The sequence below is a fragment of the Lepisosteus platostomus genome, chromosome 5 (genome assembly GCF_059453375.1).
Source record: "Lepisosteus platostomus isolate fLepPlt1 chromosome 5, fLepPlt1.hap1, whole genome shotgun sequence".
NCBI classification, from domain to species: domain Eukaryota; kingdom Metazoa; phylum Chordata; class Actinopteri; order Semionotiformes; family Lepisosteidae; genus Lepisosteus; species Lepisosteus platostomus.
This window is the reverse complement of record NC_142615.1, coordinates 34,563,162-34,581,819: the sequence shown is the minus strand read 5'-3', so window position 1 is coordinate 34,581,819 and position 18,658 is coordinate 34,563,162. Positions and strand designations below refer to the sequence as shown.

General features: G+C 41.3%; 4 non-coding genes across 4 annotated transcripts; all 4 read left to right on the top strand.

Moving 5' to 3' along the window:
* Positions 1–3,351: 3,351 nt before the first annotated feature.
* LOC148665795 (U7 small nuclear RNA) lies at positions 3,352–3,407 on the top strand. The gene has a single exon (XR_015938952.1). It is a non-coding gene; the product is annotated as a U7 small nuclear RNA (small nuclear RNA).
* A 1,344-nt stretch (positions 3,408–4,751) lies between these two features.
* Positions 4,752–4,839, top strand: trnay-gua (transfer RNA tyrosine (anticodon GUA)). The gene is given in 2 exon segments: positions 4,752–4,788; positions 4,804–4,839. It is a non-coding gene; the product is annotated as a tRNA-Tyr (tRNA).
* A 3,640-nt stretch (positions 4,840–8,479) lies between these two features.
* trnal-uag (transfer RNA leucine (anticodon UAG)) lies at positions 8,480–8,561 on the top strand. The gene has a single exon. It is a non-coding gene; the product is annotated as a tRNA-Leu (tRNA).
* Positions 8,562–13,017: 4,456 nt separating this feature from the next.
* Positions 13,018–13,090, top strand: trnak-uuu (transfer RNA lysine (anticodon UUU)). Its single transcript has one exon. It is a non-coding gene; the product is annotated as a tRNA-Lys (tRNA).
* Positions 13,091–18,658: the final 5,568 nt, after the last annotated feature.

The following is an 18,658-nucleotide window of genomic DNA, read 5'->3' as shown; positions in this document are numbered from 1 at the left end:
ACAGGGCTGGGCGCATTGTTCCATTCTCCGCCCACTCTCGGTGTAAACAAGTCTCTCCTGGTCTCTGCTTGAAATGCACTTTCCTGCGTTTGCTTTGGCGTAACTGTCTTCCCCTGCATGGGCGAATGTGAAGAAGATCCTTAGTAAGTCATTGAAGAAAACCGAGAAGAGGTCGGAGTGGCCTCTGTCGTTCATCAACGATCCAGTCAGGCAGTACTCCTCTTTAAAGCGCCGTTCGTTCACATCGATTGGCTTTTTTTTGCCTTCATTCGTGCAAGTAGTAAAAGCAGACGCCCTTTAGGGAGCCTGTCAGCACCCGGAGTTTTCCCCTTCTGTAAGCTCTCCATAGCCTGTCTCAGCTCTTCTACTGTCAAATCCCTCTCAAGTACTTCCCTATCTTCTTCACTGAAAACGTTTTCTAGCTTTGAGGTAAAAAAATGAATTTCTTCATCCTTTACCTCTGTAGAGCTGTACAGTCTTGAGTAGAAGTGTCACGCCCTCTGCAGCCAGAGGGCGGTCCTTCTCTGTCCTGTCCCTAGTTCCTGGTCTGCTGTCCTTCCTGTCCCTCTCTTTCCCTTGGGCTATATATTTCCGGGTCTTGCACTCTGTCCTCGCTCAGCACTGACGTTCGGATGTCCTGAGACCCGCCTAGCACCAGGGCGCCCCACGTCCGCTCCCTGAGGGCACAGGTTTCTATACGGCATTCCTGAACTCTTTGCACTAATGAGCCCGGGCCTTTTTCCCGTCTCGCCGCTACGCATATGGGTCTTTTTCCGCACTCCTGCTCCCCACAGTTAGTCCCTTTGGACGTCCGTGACAAGAAGGCCTCGATGCAGGAGAGGATAGCACTCAGCTCTGTACTCTCTCTTCACTCCTCATCAACTACACTTTCCATGACAGACTTGGAGCCTACCACTTTCCTGAAAAAGAAGCGAGTACACTTCTCAATTTCTTCCAAGAACTGACCTCTGCTTCTTAACAGCACTCCTCGACTGCTTTCTTCGACTATGCTCCGGATGTCCTTTTTTAAAAGGGTGATATCCTCAAGCACATTGAAGCCACTGTGCAGCATCGTGTAGAGACGCTGCAGCTGCCTCTGTTTCCTGGCTAGCACTCCTCTCCATCTGGCAGCAGCCTTCCTTCCCTCAGCCATGAAAAAGGCCTTTGTCCTCACCTTCACCTCCTCCCACCACTCTCCTACTGACCCGTACAGACACTGCAAGGACAGCCACTGTGATAGTTTCTCCTTGTAGCGGGATACTACCCCCTCGTTCTCTAGCAGCTTTGTGTTGAGTTTCCAGAGGCCTGGGCCAAAGACAGTCCTGCCCTGGAGTTCCACTCTACACCCTAAAGCCTGATGATCTGAGAAGAAGACAGGCTGAAGTGTGACCCCAACAACTTTCACTCTCTCTGAGACAAAGCAATAGTCAATTCTGGAGCTGCTATTCCTCCCTGACCATGTTGTGGGATATATACATCTATATGTGTCTGAGAGTTTAAAGTCTTGAACTAAGTTTTGCAAGGCCAGTGAGCTGGAATCAAATTTTATCGGCCTTTTGGCTAAGATCAAGTTCAAGTGGCATGCCCGCAGTTCTTGTCTTTCCAAAGTTCTAGAAGGCGATCGAAGATCCTGAGGAGTGCTTGAGCTGGTATCGCCCTAGGTTGAGCCTAGGGGGTTAAGGCCAAGCAGCAGTTGAGCTGGGTGGGATCCGGCAGCAACGTTCTCTCTCTCTGCTCTCTCCTCTCCCCTCCCCCTTTCTCTTGCTCCACCTCCTTGGCCTCTTGGCTGGGAGTAGGTACTCTTGGCCTGCCCGCGGTGCTTGCTTTCTTCCTCAAGACTCGGAAGCGCTATCCGCTCCCTCTCTCTCTCTCTCTGCCTCCTTGGCCTCTTGGCTGGGAGTAGGTACTCGTGGCCTGCCCGCAATGCTTACTTTCTTCCTCGAGACTCAGAAGCACTATCCGCTCCCTCTCTCTCTCTCCTCCTGCGCCTGCACCTAGCTGGGCTTTGCCCACAAGGACAAAGTCCAGGGCTCACTCGCTGCTCCTTTAGCAGCTAAACCCTCCTCTCCACAGGACCTTGCTCTCTCTCTTTCTCTCCTTTTTTCTTTTTTCTCCTTTCCAGATGGCAGACAAGAAGACACTGATCCGGTTCCACTGGACCAAGAAAACAGAGACGATGCCAACTGCGAAATCCTTTTTCATTACCTTCCTGAGAGGGATCCTGCAGTTGGTGGCCGGAGATCTCTACTGCCTGCAAGACAACAAGGCAGAGAGATACATGGAGGCCTACATGGCCACGGTCACCTCATATGAAAAGGCAACGAAAATGATCAGAGAAAAAGGTAAGCACCCCCGTTTTCTCTGATTTCAGGCCGGAGCCTATGAGGAAGACAAACCAGAGGACCATCACAGTCCTCACATACAACCCCTACGTACCAATGGAACTGGTAACAGCGTTCCTAGGGAGGTATGTAACTGTGGTGGGCAAACCGATGGAGATCAGGGACAGTTGCGGCGTCTGGTACGGCAAACGCCAGTACCGAGTCCTCCTGAAAGAGGACCTAGAGGGCCCCCCCCAGCCCCCAGCCCGCTTCAACATCGGAGCCGACAGGGGGTACCTTTACTACCCCAGGATGCCGGATTTCTGCAAAAAGTGCAGACAGTCCGGCCACAAGGAGAACACGTGTGACATCGTCAGATGTCACAGCTGTAACAAAGAGGGGCACCTGGCAAAAACCTGCCGGGCAGCCAAAAAGTGCGACGGATGCGGTGCCGAGGGACACCTCCTTCACCAATGCAATCAATCTCCGTTCCGCCGTTGTTTTTTATTACATGGAGTGTTAATATGTGTGAGATGTTCCTTTTGAGATGTTTTTTTTTGCGGAATAAAGTATATTTTGTAGAACAAAAAAAATCTTATGACAAGGTTTACAAGTTATCTGTTGAACTACATTCTAATAGGTGTGGTCACATTCCAGGTCATTTGTTTACGTTTTTGTTTCTGCAGCAACTGTTAGATGAAATGTGCTAATATGTAACCTAACTCCAGTGTGAATAACTAGAAGAGGGGAGCAGCTCCATTCCAGACCAAGGGAGCTTTGAGATTGGCTGGGCCAGATCTCTCATTTGCATATCTGATTTGGAAATATAACACTAAACCCCCTTCTTGCATGGATTTAACTTGCACCCAAGAGTCCCCTACTGTGTATTGCTACTTATTTTTTATGATAAGTGGTGATTACCAGTTGACAGGTTTTATTTGTTGAATTATAAATGGTTTTGTATTATCATCCTGAATGGCCTGTACTGCCTGTTTGGTAGGGTATTTGTTTTCATTTCATTTACCAAATTGAATTTTTGCTCTTTTAGTATTTGTCTAGAAGGCTTTCTGAAGTCAGGAAGCCCATTTATTTGGTGAAAAAAGATTCTGTATTAATATTAATATTTCTCATACAACATAAATAGGGTCTTTTATGAATAAAAAGATCTTGCACTTGGAAATCTTGAGCAGTTTTGATTCCTAATATTTGACCTTAGGTGTGGGAACGGGTCTTTTTTGCAATTTGATTTCCAATTGATCAGCACAGTATAGAAAATAGACCCATAAAGCAACCTCAGCAGTGACAAATGTCACTGGGTCACTTGGGTTTATACGTCGGGGTCCGGTAGTGAAGCTCCGCTCCTGTTTAGCCTCCGAAGCCGTACAGGGTGCGGCCCTGGCGCTTCAGCGCGTACACCACGTCCATGGCGGTGACGGTCTTCCTCTTGGCATGCTCGGTGTAGGTGACGGCGTCGCGGATGACGTTCTCCAGGAACACCTTCAGCACCCCGTGGGTCTCCTCGTAGATCAGCCCGGAGATCCGCTTCACTCCCCCACAGCGAGCCAGGCGGCGGATGGCGGGTTTGGTGATTCCCTGGATGTTGTCACGGAGAACCTTATGGTGACGCTTAGCGCCTCCTTTCCCGAGTCCCTTTCCGCCTTTGCCTCTTCCAGGCATCTTCTAGTTATCAGCTGTGAACACGACACACACTGCTCATCTTTGATGTATAATAGACATCTTTCTTTGATTTCTATTATACATCAAAGAAAGATTTTTATAGGTGTGGAAACTAGTAAATAAAGCCAATGATTTGTTTTAGAAATGTGTTATTAAAATATACAATTATTCACACCTTAACAATATGTAGTTCAAATTATACATTATATACAATATTGTATTCAAATGTCTAATCATTATAAAAAACACAACTAGTAAACTTCAGTTACAAATTCTAGTAACATGGCAATATATATATATATTAATGACAAACACAAACTAATTACATGAACACGCTAATATTTAACTCAAAACCACATTTCGATTCAAATATAAATTTTTAAAATTTACAACTTCTTTATTTATTTGAAAATATTATTAATGTAGCACAAACGCTACTTTCTAATAAAGACAGAAAGAAACTGTTTGTTTTGTGTCTCATGGTGATCCTCCTCTCGAGACTAATGAAATGTTTAATATGATCCCTCGAGAAAAAAAAGGAATCAATTTCCGCCTGGAATGATTGATGCCCCATCAAACATTTTGTAATATCCCTGGAAGTTTATACAGTAGAATCCTGGTTCGTGGCTTAAATTCAAGTTAATGAGACTAAGGAAACGAGTTGGAAACTTGATGTCGAAGTGGGATTTAAATCACCCATTTCACATTTTACTTCATTAGGCAGTATGTGCCAGAAAGCAATGCCACAGCATCCCTTCGATAGCTCAGTTGGTAGAGCGGAGGACTGTAGTGGAGTTAACAGGGAATCCTTAGGTCGCTGGTTCGATTCCGGCTCGAAGGAAGGTGCTTTTCGTGTAATTTAATCAAAGAGTTAAAAAAGCGAATCAGTTTTATTCAGACATTGATCAAAAGCTCGATAATCGACTAAGCAAAGGTTCCTGTTCCGAATTCAGCCCACGTCTGATTGTCTTGTTTTGGCCAAGATCTGATCTTTGAATTAAGGGACTACACTGTCTGCTTTGTAATTCAAAAATACATACAAATGTCAAGTTTTTTGTAGATATAAAGGTGTTCTCTGTTTTCAAAGGATAGTTACTTAATTGGCATAATGATTTGGTATTGATTTTGTATCGTTGTATTATAAAGTTTGTGCTTTCTGTGTTTTTATCGTATTGTGAACTTATTTTTTAAACAAATGCTTACAAAGGCAAACACGGCACACATCTGTTTATACCAGCGGTGAATTGTACATTTTTATTAAGTACAAGCTACTGTGCACTTCTGGGAGTATAACAGGTTCGATATAAAGTGGCAAAAATATAAAAGGGGAAAATACCCCAGACTCCATGTAAAGCCCTCGTTGTGACTGTTTTAGATAAAATGGCGTACTATGCACGAAATGTTGCAGAAACACAATCTGATATTTTGATACAGCTAGGCCAGCGCTTCCAAAGCACGCAGGTGTAGAACAGGACTTAATGCATTTTTATACAAAAATTCGTATTCTATATTCTGGTCGCTTGCAAATTAGAATGGCATATGTTTAGCAATAATATTATTTATGGTACCTGAAAGTTTCAGGTTGTTGCACAAAGCTAAGGTATGCGTATACGTGATCTGACAACTGGAATCAATTTCCTGTCGTTAAACTCTGTTTATTTTTAAGTTGAGGCCCAGGATCCAAATCTTCAGTTCTGATTTTTTAAAGTGATATCTTTCCTTCCTGTCGTGGAAGTCACACGATGTGAACAATTGTTTTTTTTACGTTGCGATCCAAAGAGCCTCAGACGCACAGTCTAACAGTAACCAAACCAGAATGGATTCTGCTGGGAGCCGGGCTGAGCTCATTCTCACTCCCTTTGCTGAAAACAGAATTATTTCTTCCCCGAACATCGTCTACAGATCACTTGTGCGCTTTTAACCTTCTCGCAGCTACGGGCGAGACTGACGCTCATGATATGAAGGCACCCGCTGGAAGACATTCTCTAACTCTCACAATCGCGACAGACTTCGGTTTTAAAAAAAAAAAGTAGATATAGCCCTGAAAAAAGCATTAGCTTTATCAGTTTTTACATTAATCTATTTTGAATCAAAGTTTGATTTTTTTTATTGCATTTTACATTATAATAATAATAATAATCATCATCATCATTATTATTGCTTACACTTATATAGCGCTGTTCTGGATACTCCACTCAATGCGCTTTACAGGTAATGGGGACTCCCCTCCACCACCACCATTCTCCTGAATGATCACAGGACCTCGGTTTTACGTCTCAGCCGAAGGACGGCAGCTGTTTACAGTTTAGTGTCCCCGTCATTGTACTGGGGTATTAGGACCCGCATGGACCGCAGGGTATGCGCCCAGCGACAGAAACCAGATGTGTGTCGGGCTCGGCTGTGAGCAGGACAATGACGTCACGGGGACAAAGTAGAGGAAATCAAAACGGTTCTATAAAAGACCTGTGTCAGCTGTTGGTTTGCAGTCTGGACTCTAAATCCTCCGATCCGATTTTAAATCTCTCTAATACCTGAGCGGCTTCTTCCGAGTATTTATTCGTATACTTATTAGTAGTATGAAGAATGTGACAAATTTATGATTTCTTGGAACAAAATGGTTTTTATTTGCATTCGAAATGAAGCGGAATTTTAGATAGTGATTTTTAAACAGACATAAATGTAGAGAACGTGTTTTATTTTAGCACTACAATAGCAGGGTCAGTGGCGTAATGAATAACACGTCAGGACTTCCATCAGAAAATTATACTGTAGGTTGGACTGCCGTCTGGCTTGTTTCGTTTATACCACTTACATTCTTTTATATAAATGAACTCCACCTGAAAGCTATAGAACACACTTTAGGTAAGTTGTCTGCAGCCTCATGCGAATTTCGACAACTTACCCAAAACACTGTACTGTCTGGAGTTCAGCTCCAGCTCTGAACTCAATTGCAATGAAAAACCATGCGTAACATAACTGGAGAACAGCTGAACTTGTGCTCAGTTCGGTGATGAGGGTTCAGAACTGTCCTTGTTGTAATTAGCACGAACTGCACAGGCTCTGAATCAGACCATGTCAATTAGTCTGATCAGTGTAGGACACGTTAATGTAGAATTATTAATAGGTTTATTAGTTAGTTAGTTCAGGTTTACCCACCTGAACTAATGTAGAATTATTACTTGGTCTGTCTCTTGTTTGTATATAAATGAATGTCTCTGACAACGTAATGTTAGTTTTACGATGTAGGTCAGGCGTTGACATATGCACGAGTATACAAAATGTCTCACTCCTGATTCAACTCATGTTCTATAGGAGATTGGCGACGCCTCCTGTTTCTTGTACAACCATATCAGAACAGAAGACCGTGTCACCCAGCTGTGATTCAAGATCGACTCGCATCTTTATCCCTTTTTTGTTCGTGATCATTATTTTCTTTAGTTATGATCAATATTGAACTTTTTCGAAATGAAATGACAATAATCAAACATGCAGGCAGATTTTTGAAAAGTATTCGGAATTGACAGGGTGCCCCTTTGGAACAGTCGTCAGAAAATGTGAGAAAATGAAAGTTATGTAAGCTCTCACACAAAGCATTGAAGATTGGAATCTGAGTGTAAAAAAGCTACCCGTCTCCCAATGATAGGCAGGGATACACACCATGACTCGAATAGACTCAGCAAACTTTAACACCTATGATATTACGAGTGCTTTGCACGTGTCAAATTTCAAGAAGGAACTACTACAACAGTTGTGGACATAATTCATTACCACCGGCAAAGTCCAATACCGGCAACCTCTGAGAAAATAATGTTCACTCATGGAATTTGGTCTTTGAACGGCTGGCGGGAAAATTCATTTATACTCCTGTTGCACCCTCAGCTGAAACATGTTAAAATAACAACGCAGATTTGTTAGAGAACCTGACAAGAATTATTGGGTTAGCACTGTATATATTCTGGTATATTTACTTTAATTTTAATATAAATGTAAACATGCATGCTGTATAATCTATTGTAATTTTAAAATATGTTAGCTGAGGATGCGAGGGGGGCTATTATACCTTGTGAAACACGCAAGGAACTGTAAAAAAGGCTGGTATTTGAAAAAAATTGGCGATCACAAGAAAACCACAATTTATGTGGTATTATCATCAATATCCTTCAAAATCTATGTTCAAATGAAGGATTTAAAGAAACTATGAAAAAAGCAACAGTAATAGCAGAGGATTTTGATTTTTTCTCTTCAAGTCAGTAGATCGACATAGAGTTGCGCCCCTACAAACAGCACAAAGGATGAAACCCACCTCTTTCGTTATTGCTATGTTTGTGCCGGTGAAAGTAGCATTTGTGCTATTGAAAGCATCTCGGAAGATGAAGGTGCAGTCACTTCCACATGTCATGATATCATTAGATCCGACGACAAGAGCTGAAGCCCCCGGCATTTTCCAAGCCAGGAATGTGAGGAAGATAGGCAGGGAGGAAGGTAGCGTGGCCGAGCGGTCTAAGGCGCTGGATTTAGGCTCCAGTCTCTCTGGGGGCGTGGGTTCGAATCCCACCGCTGCCAAATGTTAATGTTTTAAGACCTGCAATACGATCAGTAAAAGCGCTTTTTGTTAGGCTGCGGGAGGTGTTTAGAGATAGACTTTCTAAAAGACAGGCTTAACATCAAGGCAGAAAAAATATTTTGTTTTCTCAACAGAAATTCTCTTTGGCACGTTCAGCTTTATGTAGGGAACAACATCTGCCGAGATCACTTTTGAGGCAGTGCACATGATAGTGTACCGGCAAGTAAATTTAATATTGGCTATGGTGGTGAGCTGCTTTTGTCTGTGAAACTTTTAATTCTTCACGCCGAATCGTTGGCAGGGATAAAGCTTATTAAATCTTTGAACATAGCGCTCCATTAGAAGTACTTTGTTCGTGATCAAAAGAGATCAGAGGATTAACTTCATGAATTCACATAGCATACCTTACAGGAAAGATTTAAAAGGGGAATTGATTGTGCTTCCTGATGTTGTTCCTGTGGTTTCTTTGGATACAGAGGTGAATGTTCTTTGACGTTCTGCTAGAGTATCCACTTGGTGGGCTTTATCAATCAGCTCGGATAGGTCATCAGTGCTCCGCCTCCGGAAAATAATCAGCACTGTCGTTTTTTCCTGTGCTGTCTTTTAAAACATATAAGATCACGAGTTTACAGATTTCTCCAAATAACAACTATACATTTTAACCCAGCGGTTAGCATTCCTTCAATCCAATAGTTTTACTCCTGGTAAAAAGCAGCGAAATATATAGAGAGATGATATTCAAATATTTCAACATTCTTATTGGATTACCTGTATGGATATTTCGCTCAGAATTCCTAATATGATTTTGAGTTCAGTTTTGCTTTACTACTTTCAGAGTCTTTTATTGACCTTGCTGAAGCAGAGAAGTGACATAATCACAAATGCGACCTACCTGTGCTGCTGTTTTTGGTTAATAATGATTAAAAAAAACAGCTCCTTGCATTAAGAGCAAGAGCAACCAACACGCTCGCTGGTTGTGTTTGGTATTTTCCGGGGTGCTCTTCCTCAGCTGCAAAGTTATTTGGTGAGCAAAGACCTCTGAGAAGGAGTCTGAATCCGTCAACAACACAGGAATTCTAAGATCGCACTGCTGTCTTGTGTACAGAGATCTGCTTTTTCCTTATAGAGTTTTTTGGTATTTAAGAACACGTATCCTACCTTGAATGCTAGTTTCAAAAGATATGTTACCGGATCACAGATTTTCTTGAAAAGATTTGGGGATGCACTTACCGGGATTCAAACCCGGCTCAATTATTTAGAAGGCACCTATACCACCAACTCACTTCTGAGAAACACCGGCACATTTCCGCAATCCTCCCTCTCACCTACAAAGTTATGAAGAGACAGACGTCCAATGAAAACTAATTTGATTCACTCAAGGCTCCGTTCTTTTATTGTGATGTCATTTTAATTAATGTGAGCTGTGATAAGGTGTTGTTTCTGTCTCTTAAAGTTTAAGTCTGCTCCTTTCTTCCTGGTTTAGAAATAACATGTTTCATGATTGTTTACAAACACCACTATCAATTATTTGTCCTGCTCTAACGCCTGTGTGCGTTGACAAGGCATCTCCAAAGGACATATTAAATAACATGATCCTTCCTGTTACCAATCCTGTGGTTGGAGCGTTGTTTCGCCCTTTTTCGTTCTTCTACAATATTTGCAGACAGGACTTTATCACTCGAGTTGTACAAAACAAGTCGGTCCATGAAAATCATCTGTACTGCTGTTGTTCTATGCGTAGTTTAATCAAGGTAGTCGAGTGAGGAGGTAAAAAAGCACTCCCCGTCGATAAATCAATCATCGTCGCCCGTGTGACTGGATATAAAAATAACAGATTCATTTTAACCAATCTCTGGAAGCTTCGATGCGGTTATTTTTCCTTCCTTATTTCTTCATTCCTATGAATTTACTCTGTAGTAGAGGAAACACAAAAGTGGGAAACTGCAGGCATCCTTCGTTAGTGGTGGATTGTGTTCAGAGAGCATCAGCACATCTCAGTTCTGTTAATTAGTCTGTTGGGGATATACCTCAGTGGTAGAGGACATGCTTTGCATGTATGAGGTCCCGGCATCTCCAGGTGCTTTATATTTCTGTGCTCACATTGCAATCTTCTGTTGAATGTGAACTCTTTGCTCATGTTCATAGAGAGCCAAGTTCACACAATTAAACTCAGGCACACTCGAAGTGCTACGGTGTTGCTCTGCTGTTTTAAATGTACCTCTAAAGCATTTAGTTCTGTTAACTACCAAATGATTTGAACTAATTTTATGTCATATTCAGGAAATCCAGAGGTCTTCAGACGTGTCGTGGCTGTTGAAGAAGACACCTTTTGAATCTCACCCGGGATTTCTTGAGAGATCATTCAGTGAGCGAGTCCTCCCTCTGGACTCCACACTGAGCTGAAAACTGCGCGAATTCCATTGTACAACTGAGAAAAAAACTGATGGACCAAACAACGACATTTGATGATTACAAGAAATTCAAGAAACACAACAGTCCGAACACAGGTTTGAATCCCGAACGCTTAATTTAAAAGACAAAGCGAAGGATACGACCTGTAAACTCTCTTCGTGTCTTACAGTTTATAATATAAAAAAATCTTACTTTCGGAATAATTTCTTGCTGCTGATAGACTATTGTAGCGGCGAGGCTTAATAATAAGGCAGAATTAAGTGTTTCTGAGCTTCCCAAATGAGGCCCCATTTCTCTGTTCATCTCTGTGGTGCAGCCACAGAGAAACTATTCATGCAAGCTGATTTAAGGTTTGATAAGGACAGCTCCCAAAGGGGGATGCATTTAGCTAAGCCTGGCTGTCATGATCAATGGTCATCCATTGGCGCCTATCTGTCTAGGGAGTGCCAGATGGACATCTGGACTGCATTACTAAGTGTCAGGGGTAAGTGACTCATATCTCACCTTGATCAACCAATCAGGGACTGGTAGGGCCGAGTAACCCACGTGGGACTCTGATGCCCATGGAACTTTCAGCCAATCAATGAGCTGAAGTTCCTCCAGGTAAAAACAGGCAACACAGAGAGCCTGGAAGATTCGGTGAGATTCAGAAGGGATTCAGGAGAATTCAGTGGACTGTTCTAAAGGGAATTCAAAGGAGAATTCCAGGGCAGGACGGCCCAGGAGCAGAAGGCTCCCAAGGGCAGGACATTCTCGCAGCGTGCCTCCTGACCATCCTGAGACTTAGCCCGGACAACCACGGAACGGCCAGTGTGTCCGAGTGCCAGAACTTTCCTTTGTTCTAAGAGTCTAGAGTGGAGGTTGCCAGAGAGTTACCAGCAGCAGGCGTCGTGGACAGGTCGGACCTGTGGACAGCTGAATCACTATTCAGAACTAGCTCTTCATCAGGAACGAACCGGTCCTCTTCCTGACTTGCTGGGACCCACAGTCATCTTTTCTCCTGTGCACAACTTTGCTAGTTAAAACCAACAATGAGCATCAGCAGCGCACCGTCACAAGCTGCACAGCACAGCCTGGCACGCAGCCAGAGAGCGCTGATTGGACAGCAACAGCCTCCAACTGTTTCTTTGAGTCCGCAGGAGATCTGAATCCCCAGAGATTGGATAAGTATTCAACTTCATTGCATTACTGCTCGAGAATTCAATTGTTATCCCAACCAGTTGATATCAATTTAATTCCTAAGAGTTATGTACTTGTTTTGAGTATCTAATGTAGAAGTTATAACCAAGTTCATTTATGAAACGGTCTTAATGAATGATATACTGAACGTATGTCCTCTTGATATGTGTAACTCTTTGTAACTGACCGAATATACCTTTTGTATTCTGATAACCCTCTCGATAAGATCTGTTAGGTTTATATGCATATTCTATGTATTAATAAATGTATCCTCGTGTATTAGTACCTGTGTGTGTGCGTTGTTTGAGTTATGTCGCATGGTTGGATTCTAAAGCCATCAAAAGAATCAACTTTGTGATTTACTGCTACAATTAATAATTGTCTCAGTAAATGCCCAAACCCTACAGAACTGGTGCCTTCAGAGAGCCACTATGATTACATATTTGGCGTCCCTGAGCCGGTTTTCTTACACTATTTATTGAATTTTAACAAAAGTGTGCACACTTATAGAACCAAGGCATTGAAAGTTTTTTTAATTGTTGTTCCAAAAAATGTTCCATTTGTTTTCGTTCTTAATGTTGTTGATTAAAAGATCTTATTAAATGCGAAAAAATCTGAATGTGAAAAAAGGTCAAAATGCTATTGAAAAAATCAGTAATGTGAGGAAAGATGAATTGTGGGAGCCCCTTACCTCCCCATGTCATGCTGTATTTCTCACTCATTCTACTGGGAGTGGTGCCGTTGCTTCTGGATAAAGTCTGTCAGTAGATATTCCAGACGGGTCAGGTACTGTATGACTGCGCTTCGGCACAAGAAGAGACATGTGACTTGCGAGGATCACGACAGTATCATTCACCATCCAGAGCCTGGATAGCTCAGTCGGTAGAGCATCAGACTTTTAATCTGAGGGTCCAGGGTTCAAGTCCCTGTTTGGGCGTTTGTGTTTTCCTTAAGTGTATTGTGAATTAAATTATAAATCGTATTTTATCTTCCACTCTTCTAGCTGTACTGTCGATATTTTAAAAGTTAATCACTTGTATTTTCTTTAGTGTTTCCTTTCACAAACCGAAAATGTTCAAGACTATTTTGTCACCACACTCCACGTAGAAAATCACAGGAAAAGAAAAGGAAACGCAGTGAGGAGCTCACACAGTGAGTACTCTTGAATACAACAAGAGGAAAGGCACACTGTGGAACATCACGTCCAAGTTTACAGTGATGGCTTCTATTTCCACTGATGAATGAGACAGATTCATGAGGAGATCCTCAGCACAATTAAGCGAACACATTGCTATTTCGGTCTGATGCAGAGGCTCCATGTGTGTCAGCAGTACTATAAATTTTAAGTCTTATACACTTTCAGGGGCTGCATCTGTAGGGCTTCATCTAAGAAGACTGTTTTACTTTACCACACGGTTACATTCACCCACCCAATTTATTCTCAGAATACCCAATGGCTCAATAACCCTGTTTTCCCCTGGGAACCACCAGTGTACAGTCCCATTCCATTCACAAATATAACAAATATATTAAATTAATATATTCAATGAACAAATATATTCAATGAACTGTGTAACAGAGAGCTGGAATTGTTTTTAGGGATGGCTGAGTGGCTAAGGTGTTGGACTTAAGCTCAATAAGCAAATGTCTATGTGGGTTCAATCCCTGCTCCTGTAATCTGCTTTTGAAGTGACAGAACACTTTGAAGATTTACACTCTATTAAAATATGTATTTACTAAATTTCAGTTCTCATCACACCCTGGGATAACTGAATTCTCACTATCACATACTTAAGGCTTTACATGCATTAGCTGTGATACAGCTCCTAATAAAGACAGAATGAAACTGTATCAATAATAAATGACATGTTTTAAACAAACGTGTATTGATAAACTTCATTATTAATAAAAGTGGTGTGACGGGAAAGCAAATTAAATATTACAATGATATTCCAAGCAACTGATGTGTGCCGGAACCAAATGTCATTCACTGTGGGCTTTGTAAATTGTTTAAAAATTGTAAGTGAAGTTGAGATAATTAACAATTTGTTGAATCCTGCAGTTACAGATTAAAATGTGAGAAGAATTTCTCTGGGTTTATCTCTGTCCGAGTGCCTGATGTGAATATGCTGAACACAGTGTCTTTGATTTATGTACTCAAACAACCAAAGAATCCCATTCTTGTCATCCTATGGTTTGTCAAACGTGATTTTTTCAAAGTGGGTGCGATTTCGTTTAGTCTTTCGCTCTTGTACTAGAGCAGTAATGTTTCTAGACACGCATGAGCATGGTATAGCAGGCTGACAGCAGGAACACGTGGCCCACAAGCAGTGACAGTATCAGAGGTGTCTGCAGTATGTTGGTTTGTGAGCAGCGATAAAATCAAATGCAGAGGAAGCAGGTGTGCCTGCATTAATAAAGCTCCATCGAGCGGAAAAAGTAACAGAAGAACCAACCTAAATCCAACAGAAAGTTTCTGCAGCTGAAATCACAGGCAGAACTGCCGCAGGCTTGAACTCACAACCTCAGCATGACTTCACAATGTACTGCGACATAAGTACGATGCACTGACCAACTGCACCACTGGAGCTGCACAATGGGTTTGTTACATGTTTTAGATGTATTTATTGGAAGGTTGCAAAAATCATAAATCACTGATTTCATTATCTGCATGTTTAATATCCAGGAGAGAGAACTCCTTCAGATTCTACAGCTCATAAGTGCACTTTAAGAAATCTGCTTTTGTGAGATGGATCTCCGAGGTGCAGCTTTTTTCTTATTACTAAAGATACCTCTACATTGTAAACTATTTGAAGACCTAGAAAAAGGAACATGGCGTAAGTTGAAATAAGCACTGAATGGGTTAAAACCGACGCTCTTTGAATTGCTAAAGCGATGCCTTGAGGAGAATAAATCAACATACTTTATTCGCACAGGTCACTCGGCCACGGACAAGAACCATCAGCTACCACCAGTATTATTATCATTATTATTATTATTATTCAACCATTTGGGGAACAATACAGTTGAGCAATCCCACTGTTCTTATGGCAAGAAAAATAACATGAGACATGAGAATAATTGTTTGAACAATTGATATCTATTTTTCCCTCTTATGGGCGACCCTGTGGTATTTCTTTTTCTCTTCGTTGTTGTGCACGGGCTAGTTCTGCAGCGATATTTGCTGCAGAAATTTCTGCACAGCTCCGTATTAAATCTGTTCTCAACTGCAGTGGACAGAAGACGACTCCAGTAGATAGCTGTGTAGTTCTGTAGGACCACACACGACACAGTGATAGTGCGGCTCTTAATGGACTGGTACACAGACCACATGAGAGGCAAGCAAAACGCTTTTAAAATTCCAAAGGCTCACCAAGTCAGAGGAACAGCAATGAACTGAAAAGATCTGTTACAGACGTCTATGTCAACCTCTTTAGAGCTATAAATGCCATTTGTTTAATTTATCTGTAGATTAACACTCCCAAGTAACAGCACTTTACAGTATATTAATGTTAATTCCGCTGGTGGACATTAGCTGGTGTTTTTTGTAACAATTTGTTTGCTCTGCTGTAAGGAATAATAATCATAACATCACTTTATTATCCCTTTACAATTTATTGCATTAGGAATGATCTTTTTGCATACCCCAGCTTGCTCTCCATGAGACACACAGATAAGGAGAGAGCCTGGGGTCAGAGCACAGGATCTGCCATTGTATGGTGCCCTGGAGCAGTTGGGGTTAACGGCCTTGCTCAGGAGCCCAGTGGAGTAGGATTCCTCTGCTGGCAGAGGGATTTGAACGAGCAACCTTCCAACCACAGGCGCAGATCCTGAGCCACAGAGCCACTGCTCCACCCCACGTATGTAAAGTAAAGTATAGTAAAGAATATACAGTATATAAAGCACGCAAACTTAAATGTTCAAAGTTTTCAGGCTCTTTAGCATTTTCCTTCACATATGGAAAAAGTTCAATGTGTTCTTGTCACATTTCTCCAAGTAGATAATCTACACAAGAGCGCATGTAACAGTTACAGGACATACAGTGAGGAATTCGCGCAGCTTTCAGCTCAGTGCAGAGTCCAGAGGGAGGAATCACTCGCTGAACAATTTCTCAGGAAATCTTGGTTGAGATTCAACAGGTGCTTCTTCAACAGCTACGACAAGTTGGAAGACTCATTGAAGTCTGAAGAGATCAGCCTCTGTGACAGAGTGTCCAGTGACACAAACTAACTGTCCTGCTGTTCTCTGCTAATGTAGAGGGTGAATGTTGATTTAGGTGAATGTAAGGTTTCTTTCTTGTAAAATATTTTCGAGCGTATTTTTGCAGCTGAAAATTAATCTTGTGCATTTGAATTAATTCCGATATTGTCACCTAATTCTATACATTGTTTCATCAGACTAGAACATTTAGAGGAGCTCAACTGCATTAATTAATTGCATAGTGATATTATTTCTTGCCGTTTAAATACTTCAGTCAAAAATGTAGAGAAGGTGCTCCTATTTTCACCATTATAAGAACTGTGATGCACCAGTATTATTTACTCTCATAAAAGTATTGTAATTGTATTGTTCTGTTCCTTTACAGTCTTGAGTGACACAAATCTCTTTTACTGCACTACACTTCTCCAGAGGCCAGTTCAGCACACAAGGATCCTCAGTCAAACAACCTGCAATCACTTGATAAAAGCCACTTCTTATCCTTTCTCTAAGTGTTAGTGCTACTATTGTATGCAAAGGAGGCGACTTGACAATGAAATCTTAAAGTCTTCATGAAGAAAGAGTCTTCATGAAGGTGTGCATCGTGAAGCTCTCCACTGGCAATTGACCAGGCTTGTGAAGAAACCAATCTCATTCAACAATCATACAAATTGCACAGCTTAAGGCACATGAAGCGAAATCCGTGGGCTAATTGACACAAAACAATGTCCCCTTCAGATTATCCGCAAAGCTGTTTTGCTTGTTGACCACCTCTTCCTACATTACAGTGAGCACATACTGTATATTTCAGTATCTTTTATTTACCTTACTATTTTACTGTCCCTTTCCCCCATGTGGAGATGTATCCACAGCCAAAACCCCATAGTTCGCCCTACATTTGTGCCAGTTTTACAATCGGTGTAGGAGCCTGCCTTACAGAGGTCCAGTGGCACAGATGGTTAGTGTGTGGTATGCATGTAGCTGTACACAGTGGAGTTATAATGAGGTTTTGTGTTCAAGCCTTCCCTGGAGCATTAAGTCTTTTGAATGTTTTCCACCCATAAAAAGTTCATTCGCCGTAGTAGTTTCACTGTGACTTTGCAGGTAAAATATTCTTTTTGAGAATAATATTTCATATGCGATAAATAACTGAACTAGAAAATATTGGAAAGAAATTGCTTGTCACACTATTCGCAGCAGGCACTCAGACACAGAAATGTCCTGTCATTAAAGAAAATTCATGAAGAATAGGAGTGACATCATTGCAAAGGCGATATTTTCTGATGTCTGTTTTGGTTAATCATTTGCGTGGTAATTACTTCTGTCATTATTACTAATACTGATAAAAACAGAGGACACAGCTCTCTGGACATTGGGCAGGACTCTAGAAAGTGTTTTTATTTGCAAGTGGCTCTGGAACTCAACACCTGGTGATGGGTCACTTCTGTCAGACACACCAGTGGAACCCAAGCCCACCTACACACACACTGATAGATAAACACCTACACTCTCACACACATTTACACTCACAGACACATCACACATTTATACACACAATAAGACACTCACACACTCACATATGTACACTCACAGACTCACAGATACACAAATAGATACTATATATGCAAATAGACACCGCATACACTCTTGGGTACAGGTACACTATAACTAACACTAATGCAGATACTGCTAATATTACAACAGTAACACTATCACCAAAACTTACACTATCATTGTTACTAACACTGACAAAAACTACTACTAGACTAATAATACTTATAATAACAGTAATACTCTCATGAAAACTAACATGATGATAAAACTAAAACTATCAGTAATGCTATCATCATTAATACTCACATAGACACTACACACACTGACAGACATGCCCACACATACACTTACAAATATAAAACTACACACTAACAGACACCACACACTCATGGAAACAAACCATACACACACACATTCTCAGTCATGCATTCACAGAAACAAAAAGACACTAAGCATACTCATAGACACACGCTCACAGACACCAAAGATACATCAAAGATAGATTTTATAGGTGTAGAAACTAGTAAATAAAGCCAATGATTTGTTTTAGAAATTTATTCTTAAAATATACAATTATTCACACCTGAAAAATATGTAGTTCAAATTATACATTATATACAATATTGTAATAAGCAAATGGCTAATCATCATAAAAAAACACAAGTATTAAAGCTACAAATTCTGGTAACATGGCAATATATATATATTGTAATGACAAACACAAACTAATTACATGAACTCAAAACCACATTTC